This window comes from Zootoca vivipara, chromosome 2 (genome assembly GCF_965207765.1).
Source record: "Zootoca vivipara chromosome 2, rZooViv2.hap1.1, whole genome shotgun sequence".
Classification (NCBI taxonomy): domain Eukaryota; kingdom Metazoa; phylum Chordata; class Lepidosauria; order Squamata; family Lacertidae; genus Zootoca; species Zootoca vivipara.
The window spans coordinates 107,853,801-107,869,212 of NC_142584.1; the positions used below are offsets into that span (position 1 = coordinate 107,853,801).

At 46.4% G+C, this 15,412-nt stretch overlaps 1 protein-coding gene across 4 annotated transcripts in view; it reads right to left on the reverse strand.

Annotated features, from left to right (window-relative positions):
• The window catches only part of DDR1 (discoidin domain receptor tyrosine kinase 1), a 63,347-nt gene extending 48,319 nt beyond the window's left edge, over positions 1–15,028 (reverse strand). For 2 of the 4 annotated variants that reach the window (XM_035107359.3, XM_035107356.3), the window contains exon 1: positions 14,434–14,689. The gene's annotated coding sequence lies outside the window, so the exon portion shown is untranslated. Of the gene's footprint in view, positions 1–14,433; positions 14,730–14,901 lie in introns of those variants that run through there. The other 2 variants (XM_035107357.3, XM_035107360.3) reach the window with 2 other exon arrangements.
• Positions 15,029–15,412: the final 384 nt, after the last annotated feature.

Sequence of the window (15,412 nt, forward strand, 5' to 3'; positions counted from 1 at the left end):
TTTGGAAAGCGGCCGGAGGGATTATCTGCACCAGCCTCCTCTGAAAACCGGATTCCCTAAACTTAAACCACAACCACTTAGAGATCGCCCTCCAAACATGCTTTTTATTAACTCTTTTCCTTTTAATGGCTTTAATGCTCTCTTTCTCGTGCACTAGGCATTGGTTAGATTCCTGGGTTTTGTGTGTGTGTTTTTTTAAAGGATGCACATGCTGCCCCTTCAGTGGGACTTCCAAGGCAGTTTACAAGCACCAAAATAAAATACATAGAATCATAGAATTGGAAGGGTCCCGAGGGTCATCTAGTCCAACCCTCTGCAATGCAGGAATCACAACCAAAGTATCCCTGAAAAAATGGCTATCCAACCTCTACTTAAAAACATCCAATGAATAAGAGCCTGCCACCTCCTGAGGGAGGCTGTTCCACTGACAAATTGCTTTTAATGTCAGAAAGTCCTTCCTAATGTTGAGTCAGAATCTCCTTCCTTGTAATTTGAATGGTTTGGGTCCTACCCTAAGGTTACCAGATTTTTTCCAAAGAATTTGGGGACATGTTGTTCTTTTGAAAAGAGAAAAAAAGTTGTTGTTTTCAAATGGTATTTTAAAAATTTAAGAATTAATATCTTCCCTTCTGTGGTCTCCTCTGTCGTGCGATCTTCCTCTGCGCCCCGGCCTGCTCTCTTGGAGCGCTAGCAGCCGTGGAGTAGGCTCAGGTTGGGCCTGGGCTCGGCCACATGTCCTTGCCCTCCCGGTGCTCTCCTACCTCTCTTCCTCTTTTTTCTCCTTCCTCTTTCTCTCTCTTCCTTCTTCTTCTCCTCTCCTCCTCCTCCTCCTCCCTACATTGGCTCCGGGGTTTTCCTGGCCCCGGAGCACCACTGAGCAGCCAGCCAGGTGGCCGGGCGCAGATTGGATGGGGGGAAGCAAACCCTGAAGACTTTGTTTCCTTGACTATACAGTAACTGGAAGTTTTGGGACCAGGCACGCTAAACAAATCAACTACAGTACTATACTTTCCGGTCCCTTTCTAAATTTTACTCCCACCACATAAGATTGTGAGACAAGACACAAGGCGAATAAGGTGGCCTTTTTCTGCAGGCGTCAAGCCAACATTCAACAGGTGCAGTAGTTCCTCACACGAGCATGCAGCAATGGGGGAAGCTGCACCTGAATTTCTGCCCATTGCACAGTCCTTAAGGGCACAGGATCCCGGCCAAAGAGTGGAGAGAGAGAAAAAGATGGTGTATCCCCATGACGTTGCCTCCAACTACTCAGGGAAGACTCACTAAAACTAAGGAAGATGTTTTAGGCATGTCTAGCAACTTCAGTAGGTCTACTCTGAGTAGGACTGGCATGGAATACCACCCTTTATGCCAAAATAAATGTCCTCTGATAATAAAAATGAGATGGGGTGGGTGGGAGAAGAGAAAATTCTGGGGCCTTTCACTGAAAATCAAGCATTGCTTGGAGAGAGGGTGAGATTCATCAAGCCCTTTTCTGTTACAAAGTCTCCTTTGGCATATTCAGAGGTAGACTGCCTCTGAAAGTGGAGGTTCTATCTAGCCATCAGTCTTTCTTTGCCCAGATCCAAACGCAGTCTACCTCTCCGAATATGCCAAAGGAGACAAACGGCAGAACTGGGTGCAACCCGTAATTTCCCAAGACGCCAAACAAGTCCCATCTCTTTCTTAAAAATGGACACACACACACAAAACAACCCAGCAATATCCCTTGCAGATCAAACCCACAGCATGTGACGAAACCCAACCCACGCACAGCACAACAGCTGTAGTAATGAAAAGAATGCCACATGGCGTGAGGAGATGCAAAGGAGGGCACAGCAGCCCCATGGTATTTAATTACATTTCAGAAGAAAGAATCTCAGCAAGAGAAGGTGGTCATGCAGGGGTTATAAGGAGAGAAAAGCTGCATTTACTCTTCCACATAACTCTTCAGGGTATGGCAACCCACCCAGCTGATAACTTGGTACCACAGCTGGCCAGGGGTGATGGGAGTCGTGGTTGCCAGCAACACCCGGAGGGCTGCAAATCCCCCAGCCCAGCACAGAACTATGAACTGTCTTAGCAAATGTAAGAAAAGACCGATAGCAGGCCAGCACACCGGTCAAAGCAGCAATGCTATCCAGGAAGCTACTTTAGCCTGGCACCGTCCGCTCTGACTGGCAGCAGCTCTCCAAGGGTCTCTGGCAGAGAAAGGTCTTTCCCATCGCCTGCTAGCCCATGATGCCAGGCTTTGCGCCTAGGACTTTCCATATGTAAAAGCATAAGAACACTGGAAAGTGGCTTACACTGAGCCAGACCACTGGCTCGCCTAGTGTTCTCTACAGTTGGCAGTGGCTCTCCAGCCTTTCATGAAGAGATCTCTCCCAGCCATACCTGGAAATGATGGGGATTGAAACTGGACCTTCTGCAAGCAAAGCAGATGCTCTCCCACTCAGCTAATGTCCTCCTGCCCCAGTGCGCACCGTAGAGCTGTGATTCGTCTGAACACCCCTTGGCAATGCCTAGCCAGAATATACCAAACAAGAAAGAAACTAAAGTGATGTGAGAAATAAATTTTAAAAATTCAGATCCCTGCCTCAGGAAGCATGTTTTTCTCATACGGGTACCAACTTTAAGAAGTGTCTATGAGCTGGCTTCCCGCCGTAATCGTAACATCCAGTCTCTGCATGATTTCTCCGCCTGGTACAAAGAGGTTCTGTGATGACAGCGCTACCTGTTGCTTTTTAGTGGTCAATGCTGTGTGGAAAGTATCCAGACAGGACAGAAGAAAAAAACCACAGAGCGCAATGTCCATACAGAGGCTGTTTTAAGTGGTTTATCTAGTGGTGTCCAAACGTTTTCCAAAGAGGGCCAGATTTGATGAAATGAAGGGCCGTGGGGGCCGATCAAGGGGCCAACCAGAGTTGTTGACCTTTTTTTAGGACTGAAGTTGTTGAGCTTTTTTAAGGATTTTACCCCAGGAAATAAACTGCCACAGGGGCCAGATTAAACCAACCGGAAGGCTTACACAGCCCCCGAAACAGACTTTGGACATCCCTGGTTTATACACAAACTTAAGACAAAGGCTGCCCCTCCAGACATCCTCCTCCTTGTGCAATCGTGATTATTTGTGCTCATCATGATATCAGGGTAGTTGTTCGTGTTTCCTGGTTTTGTGCATGCAAAGGTTTTGAACAGCTTTCGATACTGTTTTGAACGTGCAACGGTTTTGAGGCATACATACTGCTTCATTTCCAAACAGGGCATGTCCCCTAACTTCCAGCTGAAATTCTGATCGTACCGCAAATCATAGAATCATAGAGTTGGAAGAGACCACAAGGGCCATCCAGTCCAACCCCCTGCCAAGCAGGAAACACCATCAAAGCATTCTTGACATATGCCTGTCAAGCCTCTGCTTAAAGACCTCCAAAGAAGGAGACTCCACCACACTTCTTGGCAGCAAATTCCACTGTCGAACAGCTCTTACTGTCAGGAAGTTCTTCCTGATGTTTAGTTCTGAGTGCAAATGTTCTGAGTGTGTGGGTTTTGCTTGTTTTTTTGCTTTGGTCATGCACTGAAGCGCAAAAGTGCCCTCCCAGATGGCAACAGTGTGGCAAAACTGAGGAAGCAATGTAGCACAACTAAAAGTGGGGGGGGGGAGGGTTCATGGATGGTCCAGTATAAACCCACCCACTGGCATCCTGCTATTGCATCAGTGACATATTGTGAAATAGGTCTGCAAAAACCAGCAAGTTTGGAGGGGTCCGCTAGTCAGCATTTTGCAGGAGAAATTCACACACATACCTGAATTAGAGAGGGTTAAAACATGACCTAATGCAGCGTTTCTCAACCACTGTTCCGTGGCACACTAGTGTGCCGCGAGACGCTGGGTGGTGTGCCGCGACGTGCGGCGACGAGAAGGGCGATTTGCATTGTCACGTGCCTGGCGGCCGCCAATATTCAACACTGACCCACCGGAAAGCAATATTTCTCCTCCTCTTTCCCAAAGCTCAGTGCAAACGAGCCTGGCGGCCGCCAATATACATCACTCACCCGCCAGAAAGCAATATTTGCCAAGTGTTTCTTACAGTCATAATTATAATATAGGGTGGCACAGAGTTAAATTTTTTAACTTTTTTAATGGTGGTGTGCCTCGTGATTTTTTTCACGGAACAAGTGTGCCGTGGCCCAAAAAAGGTTGAGAAACACTGACCTAATGGTCAGGGGTCCCTTTACCTTCTTAAAGCATGGGTAGGCAAACTAAGGCCCGGGGGCCAGATCTGGCCCAATCGCCTTCTAAATCCGGCCCGCGGACGGTCCAGGAATCAGCGTGTTTTTACATGAGTAGAATGCGTGCTTTTATTTAAAATGCATCTCTGGGTTATTTGTGGGGCACAGGAATTCGTTTTTTTTCTTCCAGAATATAGTCCGGCCCCCCACAAGGTCTGAGGGACAATGGACCTGCCCCCTGCTGAAAAAGTTTGCTGACCCCTGGATTAAAGCATTCTGCCACCTTTGCACAACAAATCCACTTTTTAAAATGGACTTTTTGCAGTTAAAGGTAAAGATAAAGAGACCCCTGACCACCCACGTCCCTTTTTGCAGTTAGGTAAATGGAAAGAAAGAAAGAAAGAAAGAAAGAAAGAAAGAAAGAAAGAAAGAAAGAAAGAAAGAAAGAAAGAAACCTTGGCCTGAGCTTTATTTGGGGGGGGGTGTGGCTGTGTTCAGCTGATGATTGTGTCCAGGGTAATATAATAACCAGCATGCTGTCCTCACAGGCCAAAGCCCTCTCAAATTACACTGAGCCTCAGTTTCCTCCCCAGAACATGAGGATTGTCATGCTAGGTCAACCCAAGAGTCCACTAATCTCGAATGTTTTATCAGCTGACAGTGGCCAGCCAGATGGGAAGGTCACACGCAGGGCGCCATGAGGATATCCTTCCCATTCCTTAAAAAAATAAAAAAAATCCTTAACATCTGGTGGCCAGAGGTAGACCATCTCTGAACATGGAGAATGGATTTTTGTGATTCTTCACAGGTGCATTTTTTTAAAGCTATTTAGACTGCAACCCTATTCTCACTTAGCTCAGAGTAATTCCCACTGAACTCAAATAGTTCAGAGAGTGGCAACCCGAAAATGGGCATTTTCCACTATCACCCTTTGGCCATGTGCGAAGCAACATCCATCAGTTGTTTCCAAACATCATGTACAGACATGTTGTTCTGCCCAGCCTTTCGCTGACTATTACTGAATGAATGTTTTTTTTAAAAAATAATCTCTTTTCAGGATGCTGCCTTGCTCCTTTTACATTTGTTATCTCTTGTTTTTATTATATTGATTTATTGGGTGGTTTCCAAGTAGCACTTCCATTAGCACAAGGACTTTAGCCTTTGCAACAGAGCTCCCCACCCTTCTCCCCAAATCTGTTCTGGGGATCACCCACCCTCCGGAGCAGATTGGGGGGGGGGCACGGGATGTGCACGGGGAGAAGAGTGGGGGGGGAGGTTCCATTACACAAGTGAAAATCCTTGTGTTGGTGGGAAGGCAACTAGTTAGCTCGATGCCACCCATTGCATTTATGCTCGGTTTCTCTGTGCAGCTTAGAGATCTTTTTAAATACTAAGTGGTTTAGAAATGCTAATAACCAAACGAATACTGTACAGTCGTACCTTGGAAGTTGAACGGAATCTGTTCCGGAAGTCCGTTCGACTTCCCAAACATTTGAAAACCGAAGTGTGGCTTCCGATTGGCTGCAGGAAGCTCCTACAGCCAATCGGAAGCTGTGGAAGCCCTGTAGGAGGTTCCGCTTCCAAAAGAACATTTGAAAACTGAAACAGTCACTTCCGGGTTTCGATCGTTTGGGAGCCAAAACCTTCGAGAACTAGGCTGTTCGATTTCCAAGGTATACGACTGTAGTTCTGCATCGAGATGTATAGGACTCCAGAGTTAATGTGGCAGTTGCCACCATTTGTGGGAAGTGACTATAGGGGCATTCTGGTCTCCGTTCATTTTTAAAGGCTTGCTCCTTGCTCTTTTATATTGCGAAGATTCTTGATTAGGCCAACCTACGCTCACTTATCTAGAAATATAAATTGAGCACAAAAACACAGGATCAAGTTTCTTATTTTGCTCTTCCAGATCATGGAGAGCCGCATACCGAAGCCTGCCTTCCCTCTGGGCCCCACTCCCAAGCCTGTCTTCTTAACCATGTTAAGGACTAGAAACTTGCATTGCAAGCCACTTAGAGAGTCTCACATCTGCAGCAGAAAACCTGCAGCAGCACGGAACTGCTTGTTTTCAAACCTGAATCTTTCCTGAAGCAACCACACCCCAACAGGGGATAGGCTTGCGTTAAGGGTCCATTGATGTGCCCCAATGGACATGAGAATATTGGGTTGTCAGAGAATGTTATTAATGTCCCTTTGCTGTGCTCATCATTTTACACTGCCCCAGACAACTTCACCTCAGCTCCCTAAAGGTTTCCATCTAAGAGACTGCTGATTCAGCCACCGCATCCCGCAAGGAGTGATTATTGGCAGAGGCGCCTAAACGTGTGGAGTGCTCCATCAATGATATGTTGCCCTTATTAACATGTCAGCTGAGTTAACTATTGCATATTACAGTTACAGACAGAGATACACCATAACGGTGCAGCAGGGAGCAAACCGCCTAGGAATGCTGGAAATCTTGTTGCCTTGTCCTCTACCTTTCTCCTTGGGCAATTTCCTCCTCCTTTCGTGTTCCCAATCTCCCCATGGTCCAGACGCAGATTGTAAACTCCTTGGGGCAGGGGTCTTTTCACTTTGATTAAATAACAAACAATAACAATACTGATGGTGAATCAAAAAGGAACAAAGGCTGCAGCAAAAGGAGATACGGAAAGCAGCGGCTGTTCCATCGGTTCTGCTGAGAGACAAGCACAAACATCTCCTACACTCCAGCAGATCAATTATAATTAGTAGTTTAATTGGTGCTTGTGTTTGCTTGTTTTTCTTTTCCCTCCCCATCCCCGTTTCCTTTTGTGTCGTGCCTTTTCGATTCCGAGAGCAGAGACTGCCTTCTTTGTTACTCTGGGAGCCTTTTTTGACTGAAGAGTGGGGAAAAAAAAATGCTTAAAAGAAAGAAATAGGAACTCAGAGTCCCTTCAGGCACTGGCATTTTAAAGATGTGCTCATAAAATGTTTTATGTCTACATATGAGAATGTAAAGTGTGGGTAGACAAAAAAAAATTGTTTGCAAACGAGTATTCACAGGTGCAATTGTCAGGGAACTGGAATCAGCCGCATCTTTCTAATAAGTGTACATGTGAGAGTCAGGAGGTCAGAGAGCATTGCTAATGCCATTCCGCCTTGTTCATTTACACATGTAGCGTGCGGCCTTTGACAAATTGCAGCCTCAGCTACTTATCTGCAAAATCTCCCTAAACAGAAACCAGAACTGAAGGCTCCACCGCTGGTGTGATCACGAAACAAGAGCCGGGAGGATTATCGCTAATAGCGAGCTCACTCTCCAATAGCGAGCTCACTCTCCAAGCGCTGGTCCTCATGTAGCCAAAAACAGCTCTATCCTAGGCACAAAAGAAAGATATCCACAAGCTTGCAGAAGTCCCTAGATTTGCAAAGTACACAGAAATCTACAGGAAGTGGGGAGGGAGGGGGAATACAGTGGTACCTCTGGTTAAGAACTTAATTCGTTCTGGAGGTCTGTTCTTAACCTGAAACTGTTCTTAACCTGAGGTATTACTTTAGCTAATGGGGCCTTTCGCTCCCGCTGCACTGCCGCCAAGCGATTTCTGTTCTCATCCTGAGGTACTATTTCTGGGTTAGCGGAGTCTGTAACCTGAAGCGTCTGTAACCTGAAGTGTCTGTAACCCGAGGTACCACTGTAAAAGGCAAGGAGCCCCCCCAAAAAAACTGATCATGCTCAGTGGGCACAGAATCCTGAGTGGCTGCTGGACGAGGTACAGGAAATGGAGATAAATGGAGTGTCCTGGAAATGGGCACTTGCGGTTAGCTGGAACCCTGAACAGGAGCACACAACAAGTGCAACATATTCTTCCACGTCCCGCTTCTTTATTCCTAGCATCCTCAAACCCAGAGTTATCTGGGACTTCTAATAAACAAAACAAAAAAAGACCAGTGTTCGGAAAGCTTCCATCCGCCATCTTGATGGTGGCCAACCGTATCCAAGCACAGAAGCAAACCCGCTCCTTGTTCTCAGGAGCCATCATGCAAAAGGTGGTTAAGATATTTTTAAAGGAGGCTCCCTACGAATAGTGAACAAGCAACTTTCCAAAATATATAGCAGGTAGGAATATTATTATATTCTGCCTTTCTTGGAAGGAGTTCAGGGCAAAACGCAAGGTGCTTTGCTCCAACCACTTTTATCCTCCCAATAAGCCTGTGGGGTAGGCTATCTAGAGACAGACAGACTGACTCATGGCCTCTCAGTGAACCTCCTAGCTTAGTGGGAATTTGAGCCTAAGGCTTTGTCTGTGGAATGATCTCCAAACTGAAGGGTATCTTGCCCTAACTTTAGATTCTACTATTTATTTACTTATTTTATTTGTTTGTCACTCTTCTTAGAAGGCAACTCAAAGCAACTTGCACCAAAATAAGTTAAAAAGCAACAATGAAACCTAAAAACATGACAATTGGTACCTCGGTTTAAGTACACAATTGGTTCCGGAAATCTGTACTTAACCTGAAGCGAACTTTCCCATTGAAAGTAATGGAAAGTGGATTAATCTGTTCCAGACGATCCGTGGAGTACTTAAACTGAAGCGTACTTAACCTGAAGCGAACTTTCCCATTGAAAGTAATGGAAAGTGGATTAATCTGTTCCAGACGATCCGTGGAGTACTTAAACTGAAGCGTACTTAACCTGAAGCGAACTTTCCCATTGAAAGTAATGAAAAGTGGATTAATCTGTTCCAGATGGGTCCGCGGAGTACTCAACCTGAAGCGTACTTAACCCGAGGTATGAGTGTAATTGGTTCTGGAAGTCTGTACTTAACCTGAAGCGTACTTAACCTGAAGCGAACTTAACCATTGAAAGTAATGGAAAGTGGATTAATCCGTTCCAGACGGGTCGAGGAGTACTTAAATTGAAAGTACTCAAACCAAAGCGTACTTAAACCAAGGTATGACTGTAAAAGACTGAAAACACAGCTCAACAACAACAACAACAACAACAACAGAAAGCCAGGACTACAAATCCCATCCCATGAATAGAAGCTAGAGTGCTACTCTCCAAATTAAGGGCCAAAAGCTCAGAGGAAAAAGAAAATACACCAAGTTAAAAACACACAATCTCACAAACACACACTCCTTTTCCACTGGTTTTTTTAAGAAGCTGATGGGTTAAAGTCATTTCTGGGATGTTGTTAACTATGTACCTCATGAGAATTATTTTAAGCTTTCTGTTTTATGATATACAGTGGTACCTCGGGTTACAAACTTAATTCGTTCTGGAGGTCTGTTCTTAACCTGAAACCGTTCTTAACCTGAGGAACCACTTTAGCTAATGGGGGCTCCCACTGCCGCCGCCGCGCAATTTCTGTTCTCATCCTGAGGTAAAGTTCTTAACCCGAGGTACTACTTCCGAGTTAGCGGAGTGTGTAACCTGAAGTGTTTGTAACCGAAGATGATTGTAACCCGAGGTACCACTGTATTCCCCATCCAGAGTGGCTGGGGAAACCCAGCCAAATGGGCAGAGTATAAATAATAACATTATATTTTCATTTTCATTTTCATTTTTACTGTGGGCTGCCTGGTAGCCACCTCTGGGGAAGGGCAGTCCAGAAATCAATCAATCAATCAATCTAAATAAAGAAATAAGGAAAACCACCACAAAACAATCAGCAGCATTGCATTTAGTATGCATTCGGTTGTTTCCACCCCCTTCCCACACACACACACTTTAGAATCCCACCCCTCAAAATAAAGATTTATTGTACTTCTACAAACCTCAGGGTTCCCCCAGGTCTCCTACTGACACCCCCTTGCACTTGGGGTGGTGTCGTTTTTGGCTGTGTAAAAGCAACGGACCTCACTGGCTGGTTGTCATTCAGACAGGTAAGGTGGGATTCTGGGAGCCCACACAGGACGTGCAGCTGCTGCAGCCAATGGCAGGCCGAGCCAAGGAATCCTGGCTTTGCCCCAATCCTCCTCCCTGCTGAGGTCCAGAGGGAGGAAGAAGCTGGCAGGCAGTTTCATTCACCCCCTTGGATGTAGGGTCAAAAGGCCGCCAGGTGGACGCGGACTTAAAGAGGACTTGAGGTTGGTGGGAGAGGGACCCGTTTGCCCTCTTGGAAAAGCCTCCACCAGCCTGAACACTGGATGCAGGTGGCCGGAGGGAACTTGAGCACGCAGAAAAGGCACTGCAACAAATTTCAGTTGCTGGGAAGCAAGACTTGTGGCAGTGCTGCTGCCTCCGTGCCCAATAATAATAATAATAATAATAATAATAATTTATTTATACCCGGCCCATCTGGATGGGTCTCCCCAGCCACTCTGGGCGGCTTCCAACAGAAAAATAAAATAATCGATTAAACATTAAAAGCCTCCCTAAACAGGGCTGCCTTCAGATGCCTTCTAAAAATCTGGTAGTGGTACCTCTACTTACGAATTTAATGCGTTCCGAACACACATTTGTAAGTAGAAAAAAAAATTGTAAGTCGAATCCCATAGGAATGCATTGGGAGAAAAAATTCCCAAGTCGAAGCAACCCTATCTAAAAATTCGTAAGTAGAAAAAAATCCTATCTAAACCGCATCCAAGATGGCGGACGGAGCTCCATTCGTAAGTAGAAACATTCGTAAGTAGAGTTATTCGTAAGTAGAGGTACCACTGTAGCTGTTTTCCTCTTTGACATCTGGTGGGAGGGCGTTCCACAGGGCGGGCGCCACCACCGAGAAGGCCCTCTGCCTGGTTCCCTGCAACTTGGCTTCTTCTCGCAATGAGGGAACCGCCAGAAGGCCCTCAGTACTGGACCTCAGTGTCGGGCAGAACAATGGGGGTGGAGACGCTCCTATGTTGCAGCCTTTCCCAAAGGCATCCAACGGTCCACTACGAGAACAATTGGGGGACAGGGCCTGTTACAGCAAGGAATACACAAAGCTTCTATTGAGTCTGACCGGCTCAGTGTCGTCTACTCTGACTGGCAGCAGAAGCTCCCCAGGATCTCCCCAGCACTGCCGGAAGTGTTGGGAATTGAACCCGCAACCTAGAGCCAAGAAAGTGCTCTGCCATGGATCCCCAACCCTTCTCTGAGATCCCTGTCCTTTGGCTAATTAAATACTGTTAGCAACACACACATGTCCCCTTCTGCACACACAGACCCAACTAAGTTTTACCCAGAAGAGACACCTCTGAAATGAAATACACCCAAAGTTGCTCTTCACTATTCATGTTAATGGGTCTTCAGATTTATGCTAATCGCCAAATGGCATACAGTACCTTAAACCATCATCTTCTTTCGGAATGATTTTTTTCAGTATTAGCATTCATTTTATTTCTATACCACTTCATGTTTTAAAAACAAAATCTCAAAGCCATTTACAACACATTAAAAACATCAAATGGAACCAACCAGAATAAAACAAATTCAAGCTTCAAAGGGAATATTTCAGATCCTTCTTCAAGTGACATTTGCTTTCCCCATATTTATTTACCTGCTTAATTTATATAGCTGCCCATAGTGGAAGTACTCTAGGAAGCAATTGTCGTGTAGTGGTTAGAGTGTTGAACTAGAACCTGGGAGGGTGACCTCAGACAGGAGAACTAATACCAGTATACTGGAAGAAGCAAAGATCACCAGTGTTGAAGCAATGATTCTTCAACATCAACTTCGTTGGACTGGTCATGATGATCGTCTTCCAAAGCAACTACTCCAACTACTCTATTCCGAACTTAAAAATGGAAAGCATAATGCTGGTGGCCAACAAAAGAGGTTTAAAGACAAGGCAATTTTTAAAAAATGTAGTATAAACACCAACAACTGGGAAACACTTGCCCGAGAGCACTCCTTTATCAATGGTGTCATGGGCTCTGAAGAAACTCAAACTCAGGACACAAGGGAGAAAAGTGCTAAGAGGAAGGCACGCTTGGCAAATCCACACTGTGATCAACTCCCGCCCAGAAACCAATGTCCCCACTGTGGAAGGGCATGTGGATCCAGAGTTGGCTTCCACAGTCACTTATGGACTCATTGTTAAAACCGTGTTAATGGAAGACAATCTTACTCGGCTACGAGTGATCGCCAAAGAAAGAAGGAGAGAGTGTCAAACTAGGACCTGGAATGGTGACCTCAGTGGGTGACCTTGGTCCAGTCACAGTCTCTTAAACCTACCTCAAGGGGGTCGTTATAGGGATTAACCAAGATGGGGGGGGGGGCGCGCGGGTGAATCATGTACTCCTTGGAGAAAAAGGTGGAATATAAGCACAATAAATAAGCTACTCTGCTTACCTGCTTAAGAAAACTGGAGGGACCAGCCAGATGGAGATGCCCATCGCCAACCTGGCCTTCACAGATCTCCATGCAGTTGCAATTGGACCTGTGCCAGTTGCAAAAACGTGCCTGGCGAATTTCGAACACTGAGTATGACAAACGTTGGATACAAGCCAATATCCCCACTGGCGGTTTAAACCCCCTTTTCAACCATGTGGGGCTTCTGGCTACTGCTGCTGCTCATTAAACATGGTGATTACAGGACAAGGTGGTTTAAAAACATCAGAAATCTGCCTTGTTGCGATAAACCCCAACCCTGTTAATAAATAATAATAATAATACTTGACTGTATGCACAGTGCTCTTCCTAAGCGCCCAAGTGTGCTCTCCCTGAAAAAATCACCATAATAAATCTCACAACAATGCTAGCATTGCAACCCTGATGCATTACAGTAATAGTCCTAATTTCTAAACTCAAGTCCACGGTTGCTGTATTAAAACGCCAATGAATTATTTGTCGCTGTTAGAATGTTGGGCATTTCTCGGATGCCCAAACCGAAAGAGAGCCACTTCTTTTTCCCTGCTTGGAACCAGAGAGAAAGGTTAAGAGCTGCTCTCTCTGTGTGCATCCATCTTCAAGCAGCAGGAAAGCTCAAAACCCACCTGCCTTTCGAAAAGCAGCTGGCGCAAAGGCTGAAAAATGGGAAATGAAGAGCAACTTTGCACATGCTGGAGTTTCAGGCCCCTGGCCATAAAGCCCCTTAGTCAGAAAAGCCAGATGAAAGGGGTGGGGAAGAGGGAAATCAATCAATCAAAGGGTGGAATTTGATCTCGGTTTTTACAAGATGCACATTGTGGGAAACACAGATCAGAAATGACACCAAGTCTCAGATAAAAGGTACTGGGCAGGGGGTATAGTATTTGGAAACCTGTTTTTCCCTAATCCCAAAAAGCCGGAGGGGGGTGCAGGGGGAACAGAACCTAGCTGGGGTTGCCTTGGGATGTTTCACAGGTAATAATAATAATAATAATAATAAACCCTTCCATACAGAAAGCACTCACATCCACAAACTAGTGTGCAATCTTTGAATCATCTGTGGTTAGATGTAAATATATATCTGTACACTAATGCTAGCAGCGATTTCAGTATGTATTACAGTACTACATTTCTCTCCCACCTTTCCTTCAAGGCTGCGTATCTGGTTCTCCTCTCTCCATGTCATCCTTACAACAACCCTGTGAGGTAGGTGGACTCAAACCCTGGTTCCCCAAGTCCTGGACCAGCACTCTAACCACTCCAATACACCAGCTCTCTTTGTGAAAATCCCCCACCGACATGAACAGGTGCAGCCCAGAGCCTAGTCCCACACTCTAACCACTACGCCACACTGCCGACTCTAAGAAGAGCAGTGTACAATCGAGAGCAGGGGAAATTTAAGCAAATAAATAAATAAAAGGACCTCGAAAACGAACACACATTATACATGTGCGAGTCACTGCGCAGTCAGTGGCGCACACAATCGTGGGTAGGGGGAGTTGGGTTGCATGCTAATTGCCACACAAAAGCGCAGCCCATTCGCGATGTCTGCCGCAGCCCTTCACGGTGAGAGAAAGGCACTCTGTCCATGATCAGCGGCACTCTTCTTCGCACGTTCCAAAGGTTAAACCTGACGCCGAGGAGCTTCTGTTGCTAAGCGCTGGGGAGCCCCAACGCAGCCTAAGCTCAAGACTCCAGAGGACACCCCGCTACGCCCCAAATCCACTTCTCTTGACACGTATGTATACAAAGCAAGCAGGCAGCAGGTGAGTCTGGCTTGAAGCCAAGCCCAGACCCGGAACTGGGAAGAAGCCCCAGTTTGTTTTCATTGCTTTATAGACTCCTCCTGCCTCGCTCGGAGTTCGTCTCACTTTCAACACTGGCTCAAGGTTACAAAAGGAAGGAAAGGAAAAGGCGCACGGGAGTGGAGATTGGGGGGGGGGGATTACCTTTTCTGGATTCTCCTCTTCAAACTCAAACAGCGCTTAAATCCACCCGGGTAAAATGCAGCGTAAATAAAAGAGATAATTAACTCCGCCAAGACAGAAAGATAGAAATTCCAGCCCGGGGCTCACTAAGAGGAATAATCCAACCGGGAACCAGGGCGCAGAAAGAAAGCGCGTCTGCCGTGCGCAACTGGCGAGGGAAAAGAGTCCTGCTCCGAAGTTGCAAAGCCAGTTGCTCCCGGCTGATCTCATCCAGCTCGATTTGCATAGCGCTCTCTCTCTCTTCCCCTCCCCGCCTTGGCCGTCCTTGGTGGGGCGGGACTCGGCTGCTTCCAGCGGCCGGCTGGCGCAGGAGGCGTTGCAACGCGCGCGCTTCCCTCCCTCCCTCCTTCCCTCCCTCTTTCCTTTCTTACACCCGGCCCCCTCTCGCTTCGCATCGCCACCGCGCCAGCCTCTCTGAAATTAACTCACGCCTTTTTTGCTCAGCTGTTGGTCAGTTTTTTTCTCTCTCTCTATCCCAAGAGAGGCCCCCCTCGCCTAGTTTGGTGACGCTTGGATTACGCCTGCAAGAGAGGAGAGGGAGAGAGGTGGTGGGTGGAGGCAGCAGCAGCGGCTCCTCCTGGGCTGCTGTACCCCAAGGCGAATCTGAGCTCCGAAAGTCGTCGGGCAAAGGTCTCTCCTCCCTCTGCTTTTTGTCTGAACAGAAAAGGGCAACCTGGGAAGGAGCTCTCTGTGATTTCTTTATGAGAAAGATAAGATAAAGCCAAGTGTTCTTAAAGCGCCACTTCTCCAGCCTGCTCAGGAGCGAGGGGAAAATTTCTCTGCAGCAATCAGCGTTCCAGATCTTTTTCTTTTATTGTAGCTGTTTGCTATGCCATGGCATGCGTGGCGCTGTAAAAAAAAAAAATACAAGAGGCCGGAGGTGCTTTTATAGAATCAGAGAATTGTAAAGTCGGAAGGGATCCCCCAGGGTCCTCTAGCC